Source organism: Emys orbicularis, chromosome 3 (assembly GCF_028017835.1).
Source record: "Emys orbicularis isolate rEmyOrb1 chromosome 3, rEmyOrb1.hap1, whole genome shotgun sequence".
Taxonomy (NCBI): domain Eukaryota; kingdom Metazoa; phylum Chordata; order Testudines; family Emydidae; genus Emys; species Emys orbicularis.
Window position 1 is genome coordinate 209,346,080 of NC_088685.1, and position 16,957 is coordinate 209,363,036.

The 16,957-nt window shown below is 46.3% G+C and overlaps 1 protein-coding gene across 1 annotated transcript in view; it reads right to left on the reverse strand.

Annotated features, from left to right (window-relative positions):
* The window catches only part of CHGB (chromogranin B), a 123,007-nt gene that overhangs the window by 10,949 nt on the left and 95,101 nt on the right, over window positions 1-16,957 (reverse strand). The window lies entirely within an intron of this gene.

Genomic DNA, 16,957 nt, shown 5'->3' on the forward strand with positions numbered 1-16,957 from the left:
CCCTCTTCTCCCCCCTCCCCCCCAAGACTAGGCTAGCACCAGGGAGATAAAATTAACACCTCCCTGCACCAGCATTAGTGATTCTGTCCCAAGCTGTTTACATTTGGGAAGGAGCTGCTGAGTGTGAATACATCATTTCGTGCATTAGTGCTACAGTAGGCTCTTTTACTGCTTAACAAGCATTGTTACTGTCCAATAATAAACCTTGTAGAATCACATGAATGGGACTCTCTATGGGGTTTTTCAGAAATGGAATTTAGATAAGGTGGCCAGCCAGACATAACTATGCAGAAGCAAGGGGCTTTGGAATGAAGATGGTCTCTCTGCCTTTGCCTCACCATATTGTGTATAGTTATGCAAATAAAGATCACATTCAACTGTTGCCTTCTTTATGACCATATGACTGGTGGGATTTAGAAGATAGACACAATAAAGCAGACTAAAGAGAAAATTGAGCCAGTCTACCCCCTCTCACAGAGAACCAGCAAAATTCTGTGAGGCTGACCTCCTCCACACAGTAGAGAGGAGTTTGTGGTATTGTATCGTCAAGTGGGAGCAAGACCTTCCAGCCCCATGGTATGTGGGTTTGTAGAGTCAGGAGCCTGTTTCACGCATGACTAAATCTCTGTAGCTCCAATGGCCTACCTTCCACATCCAGCAACGTGGATATAGCAGATGTGCTACCATAGGCTTGTTTTCTCCTATGACTGCAGAGTTGAAGTCCTAGAGGGGACCCAGAGGTAGTTAATGCACCTCCAAACTGTAATAAGTCCCTACCCAATCATTTCTAGCAGAACTCCAGCTGGTGTGCAGGTGAGGGTGCTGTTTAAAGCTAATCATCTCCTCCACCATTAGTATTTGGGGCTGTCTGAAGCAGGTTATTTATTTAAGTAACAGGAAGAAATAACATACCAAGTAACCACAGTACTGATGGTGCTGGAATCTAACCTACCTGCATCCTCAGTCTTACACTCAGTGACCTGTTGCAGAAACTATCTCTGAGAGAGAGAACAGAAAATGTGGCACCATACAATGTCCTGCAGGGTATGTGGCAGCTTTCAAATTCCTTTTAAAACTTATCCCTTGAGAGCACATCACTTGCCCCCTTCCACACACACTAAGTACAGTAAAGGCTTCTGTGCTTGGGGTTCCCCTGTAGGGTTGTCCCCTGGATCCCAGTGTCGGAAGAACAATGTAATGGAGGTGGCGCTTCCCCTCTCATCAGGTGTAAACTGAGGGGATGATCCAGCTCATAGCCTCTTCTCATCTTTGTGAGTTGGTGTGACTCATTCCATCAGAAAACATAGGAGCACTTGCAAAGTTTGCTGCACAAACTGTTGCCTGCAGCTGTTTTGTGTTCTTTCTAATAATCCAGCCACAGAGCACCCCATCTGACTGACACTTGTTTAATTTGGTAAGACACAGAATATAAAATTTCTTCATCCCTTGATCACTTTAAAATATTAACGATCCTAACTCTGTGCAATCTCTTGAGTATTATGTTAATATAGGAATCAAAACAGCACTGTGCCATTCTGTCATTCCAAAACTCCAGTTTCTCCAAGATTCAGGCTCTTCACAGGCAGATAAATGTTCCTCAAGCAGTATTTGTGTGATGATGAAAGATGACATTCCAAGGCCAATAAGAGGTGTGAGGCCATCATAACGTCAGGAGAAATAGTGAATAGTGGACAAGTGTCATATTAGCCTTCCATGGGGGAATAAAATGAATATCAAATTCACATGAGAGCTGAAATATATATATGAGGCAGATTCTCTGCTGTAGCAAAAATCCATTCAAAGCAACAGAGGGGGAAGCCATCAGGCAGCCAATCTGCTCTGTTCTTCCCTGCTGTACGTTGCTCTAACCTGTGCCAGCTGGCAAGAGTCCCAAGGGACTGGCTGCCAGCTGGGGACAGCTGGAGTACGACACTCTCTGGCTATATAGTCATCCTGCACTGGGTTGCAATGGGTGCATGTAGGAACTTTCTACACTGGTTCTGTAGCTGCTCGGGAGATGTAGATGTTTTCACTGCCTCAACAGCACAAAGGATTGGAGCAGGGCGGTGAATCTGCCCCATGTGTTTTTTCTATCACGTATACAGCTTTAGCTTGATAAAGTGGGAACAAAACCAGGAAGCGTACAGAAAAGCAAGCCCTATATTTAAACACTGTCTTAACTTAATTTTTAATACCTACCTGGCAGACATCACATGAACATTTCCCCCTCCTGTATCAAATATCTTTAGGCCACGAAAACCAGATAGCCTGATTTTCAAAGGTGTTGAGTGATCACAAATACCACTAAAAGCATGAGAACTGCAGGTGCTCACCACATTTGAAAAAGTAAGCAATATGTCAGCATTAGTTTTACTTGCATCGATTTATGATTGTTTCGGTGTAGCCATGTAGATTCTCCAATCGGGCACTGTTTCAAAATTTCATCAGTGCTGATGACTCACGACAGCACAATCTCTGAATGAAATGGAAATTTCAGCAAAAATTATTTTTTAACAAAGATCATATAAGTCCAAGTTTGGTAGGAATGAAAATAAAATTCAGGAGGCTGGAGGAATTAGTCATTTTAAAAAAATAGACTTACCAATTCTATAGTTTACTTATCCCTGTGACTTTTGAAAGCTATATAGTCAAGATAAGAAATTGCATATACATAGTGTTGGCAGTGATGTCACAGCCAAATAAAAATGAACAATAAAGGCCTGATCCAAAGCCCAGTGAAGCAATGAAACAACTCTGATGGACTTCAGCGGGCTTTTTGGATCAGGCCCTATATGTAAGCATTTATATCTTCCTTTTTCATTTCTGCTTTATTATAGTAACAAGACACTTGAGATAGTTCATTTTGTGAATTTATTGCACTTCTAGAGCTGGGTTTACTCTGCTTTCCATTTGATGCCTCTTAGTGTATCTAAACCTGAAATAATAATATCCCAGAAATGCACTGTTAACCTTTAAATTTCCCTAATGAAATTAGGTAGTATGTATAAGAAAATACTCATTTTGGTTTTAGTTATAGAGCTCATGTAAATTGCTTGTTAAGTTTAATATAAAAACCTGTGAATTCAAAACAATGTGAAAATCTCTATTACCTAAAAATACTAGCTTTGCTACTTTAAAATCAGCTATTATATTTTGCCAGTTGCTTCTAATTAACTTATTTTGCATAAAATTAGACTTTCAGACATCAATGTAATTGTCATACTGGAGACAAAGTAAACAGATGGTTGATTAGCTTTTGAGTAGTTTAAGGAAAAGGTGTATTTAAAAAAATGATCCTTAGCACGAATTCTACAGTTAACAGGCAGGGTAGGAAGATTACCAAGCACTACAGTGAAAAGGTCCTTACCCTGAGTAGTGCCTTACTCTGTGATGAGTGCCATTGAAATCAATGGGACTAGTGGAGGAGTTGGGTACTACACAATGAGAGTAAGGGTAGCAGAATCAGATCCCAAATGAATAGAAGCAGAATAAAGAATAAAAATACAGATTATGAAAGACTAAATTGGCAAAGCCATTCAAGAAGACACTATGTTTTTGCATCCTTACTTTTAACATATTAAAGCTTTTCTAAAATCGGGCATATGAATACAATTAATTGGTAAATTTAACAGGAATTCCAGCTATGTAATTTTACTGTTTAACCATCCATGAATAGTATATTGATTTTTGTTAATGCTTTCCCTTTAAATTTCTAGAAACACCTTGTATTTAGCCAACACCCATTACATAGAAACCGTTGTCTGCCGAAGCACCTCTCCATAGTCATACTATTCATTCTGAGCATCTTGTTAAACCTCCAGGGCTCTTCATGTCTAGCTTTTGCAGAGGACTATGCAAACTCACAGACCATTTGACAGAAATAAACCACTCAATTATCGTGTTTTTTTTTCCTCTTCCAGAATTCAGGTCTGTTTGACAGTTGCAGCAAATAAATCCATCCGTTGATTTCAAGTGATCCATTGGTTTCAGTAAGGAGGCAAAGTGCCACCATCCAGGCTCAATCTAAATAATTAAAGTGGGGTGGATAGAAATGACGACAAAATCTCAACAGATGGCGTAATCCTCCAGGACAAAACATACCCCTTCTCAATGTAGGTAAAATTTCCCTCCAACAGCAAGAGGTTTTTTTTGGTCAGTTGGTTGGACATATTTTTGTTATTTATTTATTTATTTTTAAGAGTATGCTGACTAACATCAACTAAAAAACAAACACCAGTTTTTCAAAAAAATCGATCTGGACTTTTAATTCACATACCATTTTAAACTGAATCCACATAGTAGATTCCCCCCCCCCCCCCAGACAATGAAATTTTTTTAACATATAAACCTATTAATAGGATGGGAGTTGGAGAAGAGACAAAGATGCCAGACACTTATTACCTGTTTGTATTCTCCTAAATCCCATACGGGGACCATTTCTTCCTTTTATTTTTAATTACTTTCAGCTGTCCTAATTTCTACCCCGTCTGTCTAGTAAAGTTAAAACAGTCACGGTTGTTTCTACTCTGAGCCACAAATGATCAAATGTGCGTGTTTGTATTTGCAAATACTCACACTATCTATCTATGTGTCCATCAACACACACAGAGACACTGACACACACACACACACACATATCAGTGTCTGTGTTATATATAAAAGAAGCATACAGTATGTAGTCTCTATATATGTACACACAATACACACTATATACTCTGTACATATGAGGCACACAGGAGATGTAGATACAGCCAGTGAAGGTGGGTACAATTCATGGATGGCTACATGAATAATACCCGCACAAGAGAGGGGCGGGTGGGTGACATTCTCTCTCAAGCAATCGCCCAGACAGACCGGCCGCCCGTCTACACTCACACACACACGCGGGTCTCTAGCTCCGGGAGCGGGGGTCCCTGTCTGGCTGAGCCGGGCGGCTGGGGCAGGGGCCCCGGAGCTGTCCAGGGCGGGGTGCTGCAGGCTGCGGGCCGGGGGCAGCCCGCTCTCCAGGGTGCTGACGGCACTCACCTGCCAGCGCAGCGGCTCCCAGCAGGCTGAGCAGCGCCAAGGGCGGCATGGTGCGGTGCGGGGTGCGGGGCGCGGGGCGCGGGCGGGCGGCTGCGGCGGCTGCTGCACAGGCTGCTCCGGCAGCGCCGCCGTGCCGCGCTATTTAAAGGGGGAGCGGGGGCGGCGGGACTGGGGGGGGGGGGAAATCCGGCGCGATCCCGCCAGCAGCCTGCGTCACGAAGCCCCCGGCGGGAGGGCGGGGCCCGAGCTACAGCCCCCTCCTCCACCCACCCCCCCGCCACACACAGACCCCGGTCCCCCCCCGCAACACTCTGACCTCGGTTCCCCACCCCCAGTCACACACACACACCCGCTTCCCTACCCCAACCCCCCACCACCCACAGACCCGCTTCCCCACCCCACGCCACACACAGACCCGCTCCCCACCCCCTCTGCCCCGACACACACACACCACCGCTTCCCCACCCCCGCCAACCACAGACACCCACACACACACAGACCCGCTTCCCCACCCTCACCCCCACTGCCGCGCCACACACAGACCCCGGTTCCTCACCCCCGGCCAACCACAGACCCCGCTCTCCCATCCCATCCCCTGCCACACACAGACCCAGCTCCCTCATGCCCACCACCCAGACCCCATCCCTTCCCCAGCCACCCACAGACTCCGCTCCCCCTCTCCACCCTCATCCCCTCCCCTCACTATTCCACCCCCATTCCAACACACAGACCCCATCCCCGACTCCATCCCCTCCCCTCCCCTCACTACTCCACCCCCACTCCAACACACAGACCCCATCCCCCGCCACATACAGATGCCCCCTTCCCTCCCTACCTCCTACTCCAACACTCAGAGACTTTATCCCTTCCCTTCTCTGCTCATCCCACGGCCTCTTTCTTTGTCCCACATTCCCTCCCTGTTATTCACCCCAGCTCCAAGGCTCCCGGAAAAAGAACCCCTTACCTATCTCATGTCCCCCCTTCCCAGAACTGGGAAGCCAGAGCTCTCTCCTCTTCTCCCTCCTCCCCTCTGCCTACTTCTCCCCTGCCTCATATCCCCCTCTCAAGGTAGCAAGAGGTAGAATCTCTTACCCTTCACTAATCTCCCCCAGGGTGGAAAGAGAGCTCCCCTTCCCTTTTCTCCAAGCTAAAGGATGTGGAATCTTCTTCTTGACTCCCAGTTCCCATTATCAGGGTAGGCTATACATTTACTTCCATGCATACATGTGGGGAGGGGTGGAACACACACATTTCTACTACAATTCTGATCAAAGTTTTCTGGGATTCTGGCCAGCACAGCTATTGCTGCAACCTCTTCGCCTTTGGAAAAAACCATGCCTTTGGCACAGATCACGCTCCCCTTTTGCAGTGCAGAATGAACTGCTAGTAAACGAGCCCTTTTTGCAGCAATCAGGTTTTGACATCTTTCCACATCATGCTACTTATTTCATCTGGTGAGTGAATGGCACACATGGTTCCTCAAGAGGTGATACTAAACAAATCTCTTATGAGCTATCTTCACACCAGCCTCTTATTTACTCTTTTGTTGTTATGATCTAGGGAGACAAAACAAACCCTCAGAGAAGAGATTTTAAATAATTTCTTAAACAGACCCCATCTTGTCTGATTATTCCTCCATGAAATGTAAAATATAAAATCTCATAACAAACTCTTTGCAGAGAGAAATTCTGAATACAGCTACAAACAGCTGAGCAAAAATACTGCTGACCCAGGTTTGGGGTTGTTTTTATGTTGTTTTTTTGTTTGTTTTTGTTTCCCCCTCCATTAAATCTTCGAGGGATGGTTCCCATTTCTTTGTATTAGGCATTTGTTTTTTTCAAATCATGTTTGCAGAAGCCTATGTTTGAGTGCCAATATTCCTGAAGATGGGTGAATTTATTGTCCCCAAACACCAGCTACTCTATACTATCTTATTTATTATGTCTAGTACAGTAGTGCCTAGATTGAGAACGGGGTCCCATTCTGCTAGGCACTGGAGAAACCTAGAACAATAGACAGTCCCCTCTTCAATTGTTACTGATGATGCTAGATTGATATTCAAAGGGAATAAAGCAGGATACATAGGGACACATAACACTGTATGAAATTTCACAGTGAATAGCCATCTATGCTAAAGAAAACCAGGAATTTATGCCCTATTTTAATCCTGTGTCAGAAGGTAGCCTTAACTATAGAGTCAAAGTGGAGGGCCTCCATAATCCCTTTTGTAATTTGTGCGAAGTGGTTTCCTTTGGAATCTAAATCCAAGCTAATACCATTACTTAAGAAAAGTTAGCTGTTATTTAGAAGCAAATCTATGGTCATTTTAACACTGCAATCCAGTCTGTGCTTTGGGCAGCATTCTCTCTGTCTTGTAGTTCCTGTATCAGTTAAGCAACAATGCTCCCCTCAGGCAACCCCGATGTCCCTGTTCCCTGATATCACTCACTGACTGTGGGAAATCTAGGGAAAGAAACTCATTGACTTCAGTGGCCTTTGCCTCAGGCCCTGGCAATGCTATGAGACGAAAACTTGTGAATTATCGTTTTCAACAGTTAATTAGAAAAAAGATGTAAATAAAAGATTTGCTATTGCCATTTAAAAGTGCTCTTTGGCCTCCCCATTTATTTAGATGGCACTTCTTGGTTGTCTCTGTGTAGTTACTAACTCACTGTGTTTGCACTGCACTATCGAGGGGCATGTCACTTGCCAGTACAAGGTATATCTTTTAAAACTGCCGGGCCATCTTCATATGTGTTTGATATTCATACAGGGTGAAATTCACCCCAGAGCACAAGACCCACACAAAGCATCTGCACCACCTTTGACCCATTGAGGGGGGATGGCTGACGGAGCAGCCACAGAGATGGCTTCATGCTGCAGAAGGTGGCACTGGGGTTGGGACAGGCCCACAATATCTAGGTTTATGTAGGTCCAGTGAGCTAATCCCTCTGTTTTAGGGGCTGCTATTCCAGTCCATACGCTGCAGTAGCAGTCAGAGGAAGCTGTGCTACCGCCTTAGCAGCTGATTTGTTTATATTTTATTTTTACTTACAGGATTTTGTAACACGCTCCTCCCCACAGAATCTGAGTACTCCTCAGGCATTAAAGGGTCCATCTGCACAGCACCCCGAGGAGGTAGGGAAGTTTTGTATCTTCAGTTTACAGATGGGGAACTAGAGACCAAGAAGGATAAATGTTGCTCTCAGTTACATCAATACATGTCAAGAGTAACTCTGAGTTGCTACTGAGATCAGAATCTGGCCCGATGAAATTCGCATAGCTTTCCAAAGGACACACAAGAAGTCTATAGCAGAACTAGGAACGGAGTCAAATGGGGTGGATTTCACCCCAGCTTGAATGGACACAGGCAGAATATCATCGTGACTTGGACAAACATGATATGAAGTACATTTAGGTTGGTGCTGGAAAACCCAAGCAACAACATATAATCCAAATATTTCTCCATGATGGATTATTCAAGCTCATATTTTCCAAAAATGTCATCACCATAACCTTCACAGGCATGTATCTGTTGTTACACCACCAGACCCCGTTTCCCCCCTCCCCGCCCCCTGCCACACACAGACCCGCTTCCCCACCTCCACCCCCCGCCACACTCTAACCCCGGTTCCCCCCCCCCCAATGGGTGGCTTTCCATTGAGTTGAGGTTACGATTTCCTAGAGGTTTGATTGCATTAAAGAGTAAGGGTTACAGCAGGCTATGGCAATTTTTCACACTGCCAGTGAAATGAATGGCGCATCCTACCCATGCTTTTCAGATGCGTCAGAATTTTCATTTCACTGCTATGCACACCACATAATGCTGTGACAATCTGTCACTTTATGGATAAACAATATTCATCCTATTGGATTAGCTCAAATATAAAAGCTTTTTTTTTTTTAATAACCGTTTGGCTCATCGTAAAAAGCTGAAATTTCAAAAGATGATAAATGAAGTTTCATGTCTGCTTCTGAGTTGATCTTGTATTGAGAGATTTCAGCAGGCTGCTCTGTGGACCATGGGCATTGTTTTCCTTCAATTAGATGTGGAGACAGGTTTATATCTATGCCATGCTGTCAGTTATTTTTATGGGATGAAAATCCTGAGCCCAATTCATGAATAAAATCATCCCTTGCATTATGGAGGTGCTAAGGAGATAAACGAAAGGTATACCCGTGTTATCTTTAATCTCACAGGTAACGATAGTAGTGTAGACATGGTGGCATAGGCTTCAGCATGGGTTAGCAACTCAAGTACAAGGCTTCCAGAGACCCTGAGTACATACTCTGGTTGTTAGCCTGTGCCACCACATCTACACTGCTATTGTTACCTGTGCTATCATGATTAAAACTAACATGGGTACATCTGTCCATGCTACAATCACACGTTACTGTGCCCTGTCCTGAGCAGGTATACAATGGGGAAGAAGGCTCTACTGCACACACAGTCACACGCCTGCACTATAGATCCTTGAACTTCTCTGAATTCAGATACTGCAGGTCAAGGTTTCCGTTGCCAGTGGTACACCCTTCGAGGGCATGGGGAGGCATGAGAAGTGGGAAGGGCCATGATTAGGGCCCTGCCCCTGTACTGACCAACAGGGTCGACCAAATGCTATACAGCACATACACTGCACCTTCTCAGAGGGTGATGCAGTGGCCATGCTTGCCTGGTTATTATTATTACTTATTATTTGTATTACCATGGTGCCTGGGGCACCACTTGGGTTAGGGCTGGCCCTGTGCTATGGGAATACAAATAATAAATAGAGAAGAAGAAGAAGAAACAGGTAAACAAAGAAGGAGGGGATATAGCCCCAAACTCAGCTGATTCCCTCCAGTCAATGTGGATCCCAGTGGATCCACTGGATTGTGCTAATGTCCCACCTCCTGCAGCCCTGATTCCCTGTCAGCTCAGTGCCAATGGGTCACATTTTCAGACCATCCGGTGACATAGGAAGCCTTAACCACATTGCAGTACTTTAAAAAAGAAATCCCTTTGGGGCCTATTGAAGTGAGAATAATTATTCCATATTGTATTTTCAGCATGTTTGACACTAAAAAATGCTGCCACTTCATAAGTACTTCCCTGACAGTGACTCAGCAGGGTTTGTTTGCTTCAGGCACTAAATGTAACTTATCTCTTGTAATTATACTCGTGCGTTATTCATGGAAAAGAGGACTTGGGCCTGAAAAAATATATAGATTCTCCGCCCCTCTCTCCCCCCCCCCACATAAGTAAAATTCAATTTGTCTAATAATTATCAATTAAATATAAATCATCACACAATTTATTATTTTTAGCATACTACAATGGTGAATTAGATGAGCTGGTTTTTGAAGTCTCTTCCTTGCATCTGGGCTGTCACTTCTTGCGTCTGTGTAGATTTTCCTTTCCCAGATGCAGTCTGAAAGTGGTGTATTGGATTTTCAATTTAGAAAGGCAATGAAAAGTGGTCAGACTCTACCATGTCAATTTAATTGATCATTAAGCTAAACAGCTGTAAATATCCCTTTGAATAGGTGGAACCACGTGTAAAGCCTCTTCCCCAAGTGCCAAGCTGGAATAACTTGCTGGGGAATTCTGTATGGGGGAAGAGTGAGAAATCCCATCAGATCACAGCTCCTGGAATGGGGGTGGAATTCTATGGCTAATGGCTGGAACCTGTCCTCCATGGGATAAGGACAGCAGGTCTGCCTTGCTCACCCTCCACTGCAAATTTTCCTCGTGGAGCCTGGAATTGCCCAACACTGAGAAAGTGCATGCATAATGCCCCAGGGAGACACAATGGCTTCCAGCATTCTCAGAGAGTGGGAGGGGAGTGAGCGTTAAAGGGGTGAAGTAATTTACACATTTCACTCACCTGCGTACAGTGAGTGTAGAATACTAGTGATTTGCACTCCCTTTGCACTAATGACTGCACAAGGGACAGGGCAATGGAGAATCAGGCCCAACTATATCAGGAGCTTCCACTGGGGCAGTGTATCTCCAAACTGTCTCCTATAGCAGGGTTGTGCCTTAAGGGCCAGAATTTCAAGCTTTCACCACCCACAATCAGGGCCAGGTTTTGAAAAGAGCTCAGTTTGCAGCAGCACTGATTATGGTACTCATGGCCAGATTTTCAAAAGAGACAGGTTGAGTATTTGTGAAACTCTGGCCCCATGGGACCATTTTAGTCATAAACCCAGAAAACTAAGGCCCAGATATGCCTCAAAGGTATTTAGGCTCCTGACTTCCATTGCTTTCACACACACATACTTTAGTGGAAGTTAGGAGTAGAGTTGCCAGCCCTCTAGGATTGTCCAGGAGCCTCCAGGAATGAAAGATTAATCTTTAATGTCATGTGATGAAACCTCCAGGAATTCATCCACCCAAAATTGGCAATGTTAGTTAGAAGCCTAAATACTTTGAGGAATATCTGGACCTAAATGTGCAGGGTCACAATCCCACTTGTATGATAATTGGTGGAGAAAACTGACTGTACAAAGAAAGGAAATTGCTTCTGAAAAACAACCTAAGTGCTATTTACCATTAAACAGAACAACTTTACCAACTGCATTTATACTGCTAACCAATCCTCCTTTAGACAATAAAACAGCTCATTTACTGCACCTCACTGTGAACTCAAAGTTTTTTACCAGTTAATGTAGCTTATGCTTAATGTTTACAATGACTGGGGCTAGCCTGGCTTACCTAAAAAATTGTTTATTTAAATATTTATAGAGTTTCAACTTTCAACAAGGCTTCATTCAATAAGAATAATATTGCTCTGTGGTTGCTAGTCTAGTGTCCTGGAAGCTTCACAGAGGCTAATTCCAATTCCATAGGCTAAATATATATATGCAACAGACTGTAATGATTCCATTTAGCACCATTTTATTGGGTAAATATACTTTTTTAAAAAAATGATCTGAATATGTATTCACACATAATTCTGCACTTAAAGACAACAGACCTCTCCCATTACAGTAATCCTGTATTGTGGGTCAAATTCATCCCTGCCGTACCTCCAGAGGCTTCAGTGGGCTTACTCTATGTGAGAGGAGCTGGCTCTGACAAAGTTGTCTGCAGAATGAAAGCATTTGAGATAAGAGCCACATTTCCACCACAGACCTAGGTAACAGCTTGGAGTGTGATATTTCAGCTGTTGTGTGAAAATATCCCCGCAGGCATTCTAGGTAGGAGAGCGACTCAGAAACTCACCCAGAAAAACAGTCGTTGCCATACACATAGCCCCTAGGGAAAGACAGCCGGAAGTGAGAGTCTGATTGAAAAGAGCCCACTCAGTTCACCAGGCCAAACCAGCAAGGGCTCTGGAAGCTAAGCAGTTTTAATGGTCTTCCCTTGTAAAAGGTCAGCTCCAAGTTCATTGTGTGTCTCCTGCTCCTGAAAGGCTAAAGTTTTCAAATCCAAACTATCTCAGCCAAAGGAGGGAGAATGATCTCCAGCCAGACTAATCAGAAGCTTTGCAGGGGAGAAAAACAAAAACAACTGCAGCTGAAGCTGAAGCTCCAGTGCTGCAAAATTCTGGATTGAATAGAGCTTGCGTCAATTGTCAGCAAGGGACAAGCAAGAGGATAGTACCAGGAAACACTGCAATGTGCTGAGCTGGGGATAAAATGGTTCCTTGGGGGTGTTTGGCATGTAATAAAAACTAAAGCCCCTAATCCTGCAGTGAGCTCCAGCCCACATGGAGGAGAGCTCAATTTTCCCTTTAAAGCCATGGGCCTATGCTGGGATAGGTGTAGAGCTGCGTTGCCTCAGCAGGAGCTCCAGGGAGCATCATGCTTCTGGAGTCCATGCTTAAGGGAAGCAGGAGGGGCATGACCACTGCTTTACCTCTGAAAGGGGGTGCAGCATGTGCTCCTCTGCAGCTCGCCATCCCCATTGGCTGGTGTGGAAAGGGGGCAGGGGCACCAGGCACCTTTGTGGGTGATGAGCTACACTCGCTTGAATCAGCCTTTGTGCTCAGGAGGGAGCAGGGATTGAAACTGTGGCAGAGGAGGAATCCTTGTACCATCCCCACACTTACACAGCCACACTAGTCCTGAGCAAGTGTCACCCATGCTAGAAGAATGTGGCTCTTTGTCTCCCACTAGTGGCTAGTCCACATAAGAGGTTTATGAGATGGCTACAGTGGCCAACTTCAGGCCTGATCAAAGCTCGCTGAAGTCAGTAGAACGTCTCATTGATTTGAATGGACTTTAGTTCAGGAGCATGGCCTTTTAGCTCAAGCAGTAAAGGCTCAGGCTGTTAACACCGTAGGCCCCAGGCTTTCTTTGGACAACTAACAGATGTTTCCAGATCACAGGTCCTGGTTCTCATGGGGGACTTCAATCACCCTGACATCTGTTGGGAGAGCAGTACAGCAGTGCACAGACAATCCAGGAAGTTTTTGGAGAGTGTTGGGGACAACTTCCTGGTGCAAGTGCTAGAGGAACCAACTAGGGGCCATGCTCCTCTTGACCTGCTGCTCACAAACAGGGAAGAATTGGTAGGGGAAGTAGAAGTGGGTGGCAACCTGGGCAGCGGTGACCATGAGATGGTTGAGTTCAGGATCCTGACAAAAGGAAGAAAGGAGAGCAGCAGAATACAGACCCTGGACTTCAGAAAAGCAGACTTTGACTCCCTCAGGGAACTGATGGGCAGGATCCTCTGGGAGGCTAATATGAGGGGGAAAGAAGTCCAAGAGAGCTGGCTGTATTTTAAAGAAGCCTTATTGAGGGTGCAGGAACAAACCATCCCGATGTGCAGAAAGAATAGCAAATATAGCAGGCAACTGGCTTGGCTTACCAGAAAAATCTTCGGTGAGCTTAAACACAAAAAGGAAGCTTACAAGAAGTGGAAACTTGGACAGATGACTAGGGAGGAGTATAAAAATATTGCTCAAGCATGCAGGGTTGTAATCAGGAAGGCCAAAGCACAATTAGAGTTGCAGCTAGCAAGGGATGTGAAGGGTAACAAGAAGGGTTTCTACAGGTACGTTAGCAACAAGAAGGAGGTCAGGGGAAGAGTGGGACTCTTACTGAATGGGGGAGGCAACCAAGTGACAGATGATGTGGAAAAAGCTGAAGTACTCAATGCTTTTTTTGCTTCGGTCTTCACAGACAAGGTCTGGTCCCAGACTGCTGCACTGGGCAGCACAGTATGGGGAGGAGGTGAGCAGCCCTCAGTGGTGAAAGAACAGGTTAAGGACTATTTAGAAACGCTGTACATGCACAAGTCCATGGGGCTGGATGCAATGCATCTGAGGGTGCTGAAGGAGTTAGCTGATGTGATTGCAGAGCCATTGGCCATTATCTTTGAAAACTTGTGGCGATCAGGGGAGGTCACAGACGATTGGAAAAAGGCAAATATAGTGCCTATCTTTAAAAAAGGGAAGAAGGAGAATCTGGGGAACTACAGACCAGTCAGCCTCACCTCAGTCCCTGGAAAAATCATGGAGCACGTCCTCAAGGAATCCATTTTGAAGCACTTGGAGGAGAGGAAGGTGATCAGAACAGTCAACATAGATTCACCAAGGGCAAAGCATGCCTGACCAACCTGATTGCCTTCTATGATGCAGGGCCAGCTCTAACTTTTTTGCCGCCCCAGGCAAAAAAGAAGAGAGCTGCCCTGCTGTACCCCCCCCCCCCCCGCGAGCGCCACCGAAATCCCCGCCCCCCCAGCGCCGCGCCGCCTGAATCCCCGCCCCCTCCAAGCGCCGCGCCGCCCGAAGCCCCCGCTCCTCCTCCGAGCACCGCACTGCGCCAGTCCCCCCCCAAGACCCCGCCCCCCCCGAGCACCACGGCGCCCGAAGCCCCGCCCCCCCAAGCACCACGCCGCCCGAAGCCCCCACAACCCCTCCGAGCATGATGCCACCCAAAGCCCCTCCTCCCCCTCTGAGCACCACGCCGCCCGAAGCCCCCGCCCCCCCTCCGAGCACCGCACCGCCCGAAGCCCCAGCCCCCCAGCACCGCCCGAAGCCCCCGCCCCTGCTCCGAACACTGCGCCGCACAAAGCCCCCGCCCCCGCTCCGAGCACCACGCCGCCCGAAGCCCCCGCCCCCGCTCCGAGCGCCGCGCCGCCGAATCCAAAAAAAAAAAAAAAAAAATTGAGCGTCGCCCTGTCCCAAGGTGCCGCCCCAAGCACGTGCTTGGTCGGCTGGTGCCTGGAGCCGGCCCTGCTATGATGAGATAACTGGCTCTGTGGATATGGGAAAAGCCGTGGACATGATATATCTTGACGTTAGCAAAGCTTTTGATACGGTCTCCCACAGTATTCTTGCCAGCAAGTTAAAAAAGGGTCCAGAGTGACCTAGACAAATTAGAGGATTGGGCCAAAAGAAATCCGATTAGGTTCAACAAGGACAAGTGCAGAGTCCTGCACTTAGGAAGGAAGAATCCCATGCACTGCTACAGGCTGGGGACCGACTGGCTAAGCGGCAGTTCTGCAGAAAAGGACCTGGGGATTACAGTGGACGAGAAGCTGGATATGAGTCAACAGTGTGCCCTTGTTGCCAAGAAGGCTAACAGCATATTGGGCTGCATTCGTAGGAGCATTGCCAGCAGATTGAGGGAAGTGATTATTCCCCTGTATTCGGCACTGGTGAGGCCACACCTGTAGTATTGTGTCCAGTTTTGGGCCCCCCACTACAGAAAGGATTTGGACACATTGGAGAGAGTCCAGTGGAGGGCAACAAAAATGATTAGGCGGCTGGGGCACATGACTTATGAGGAAAGGCTGAGGGAACTGGGCTTATTTAGTCTGCAGAAGAGAAGAGTGAGGGGGGATTTGATAGCAGCCTTCAACTACCAGAAGGGGGGGTTCCAAAGAGGATGGAGCTCGGCTGTTCTCAGTGGTGGCAGATGACAGAACAAGGAGCAATGGTCTCAAGTTGCAGTGGAGGAGGTCTAGGTTGGATATTAGGAAAAACTATTTCACTAGGAGGGTGGTGAAGCACTGAAATGGGTTACCTAGGGAGGTGGTGGAATCTCCATCCTTAGAGGGTTTTAAGGGCCAGCTTGACAAAGCCCTGGCTGGGGTGATTTAGTTGGGGTTGGTCCTGCTTTGAGCAGAGGGTTGGACTAGATAACCTCCTGAGGTCTCTTCCAACCCTAATCTTCTATGATTCTATGAAATGCTGCTGCCAGCCCAAGGACTATGCTTGGAGAATACAGGTTAGTTAGCACATGGCACAAATGCTGATGCTCAGTATGGCTAGTTAAGGCTGCATAAAATCTGTGGGAAATTCATTTCACTCCCCCTCTACTTTCTGCTATGTGTTTTAACTGCAGTTTTGATTTTTCCTTTTGCCCTTTTCCTTTCTTCCTTTGGCTCTTTGCTTAAGTCTCTCCCGAGGACCAGGATGCTGATTTGTATTCTGGGTCAGCCTGTGCAGCTAGAGAGACTGCTTTGCTTTTCTCCTGGTACACTGGGAAATGCACATCATTGTGTATGTTTGCTTGTCCAAAAAAAAAAAAAATACAGATGTCCCTGGAATGCATTTGTGCAGGGCAAAGAGTGGGAGGAGAGGGAACAACAGGACAAAGGTTTTTTAATGAAGAATATTCCCACAAGATGCTAAGGGGCTACGTCCTACTCTCTGCTATGCTGCAGCAGCAAAGGGGGAAGAGGATGTAAAGCTGCAGACAGGAGCACTCAAGGAACCGAATCCGACCCTGGCCCATGCACCACAGCCCCTATGGCGAGGCAACAATGTCAGCCTGTCCCCAACCTGCCTAGTGCATACCCCACCATCTGCCTCATGCCCTAGCAGGGGGCACTTGCTTCTTTTTTCAAAACAACATAACATATGCCCCACTGCACATTCCCCCGGGGGCCCTGCCCTGCACAGCCTGGTTTGGGGAGCAGAGCATATGACAACAAGCATCCCTGCTCCCCCACTGATGTTCTGGTGTTTGTTTGGCCCTTCTGCAAATGTCCACA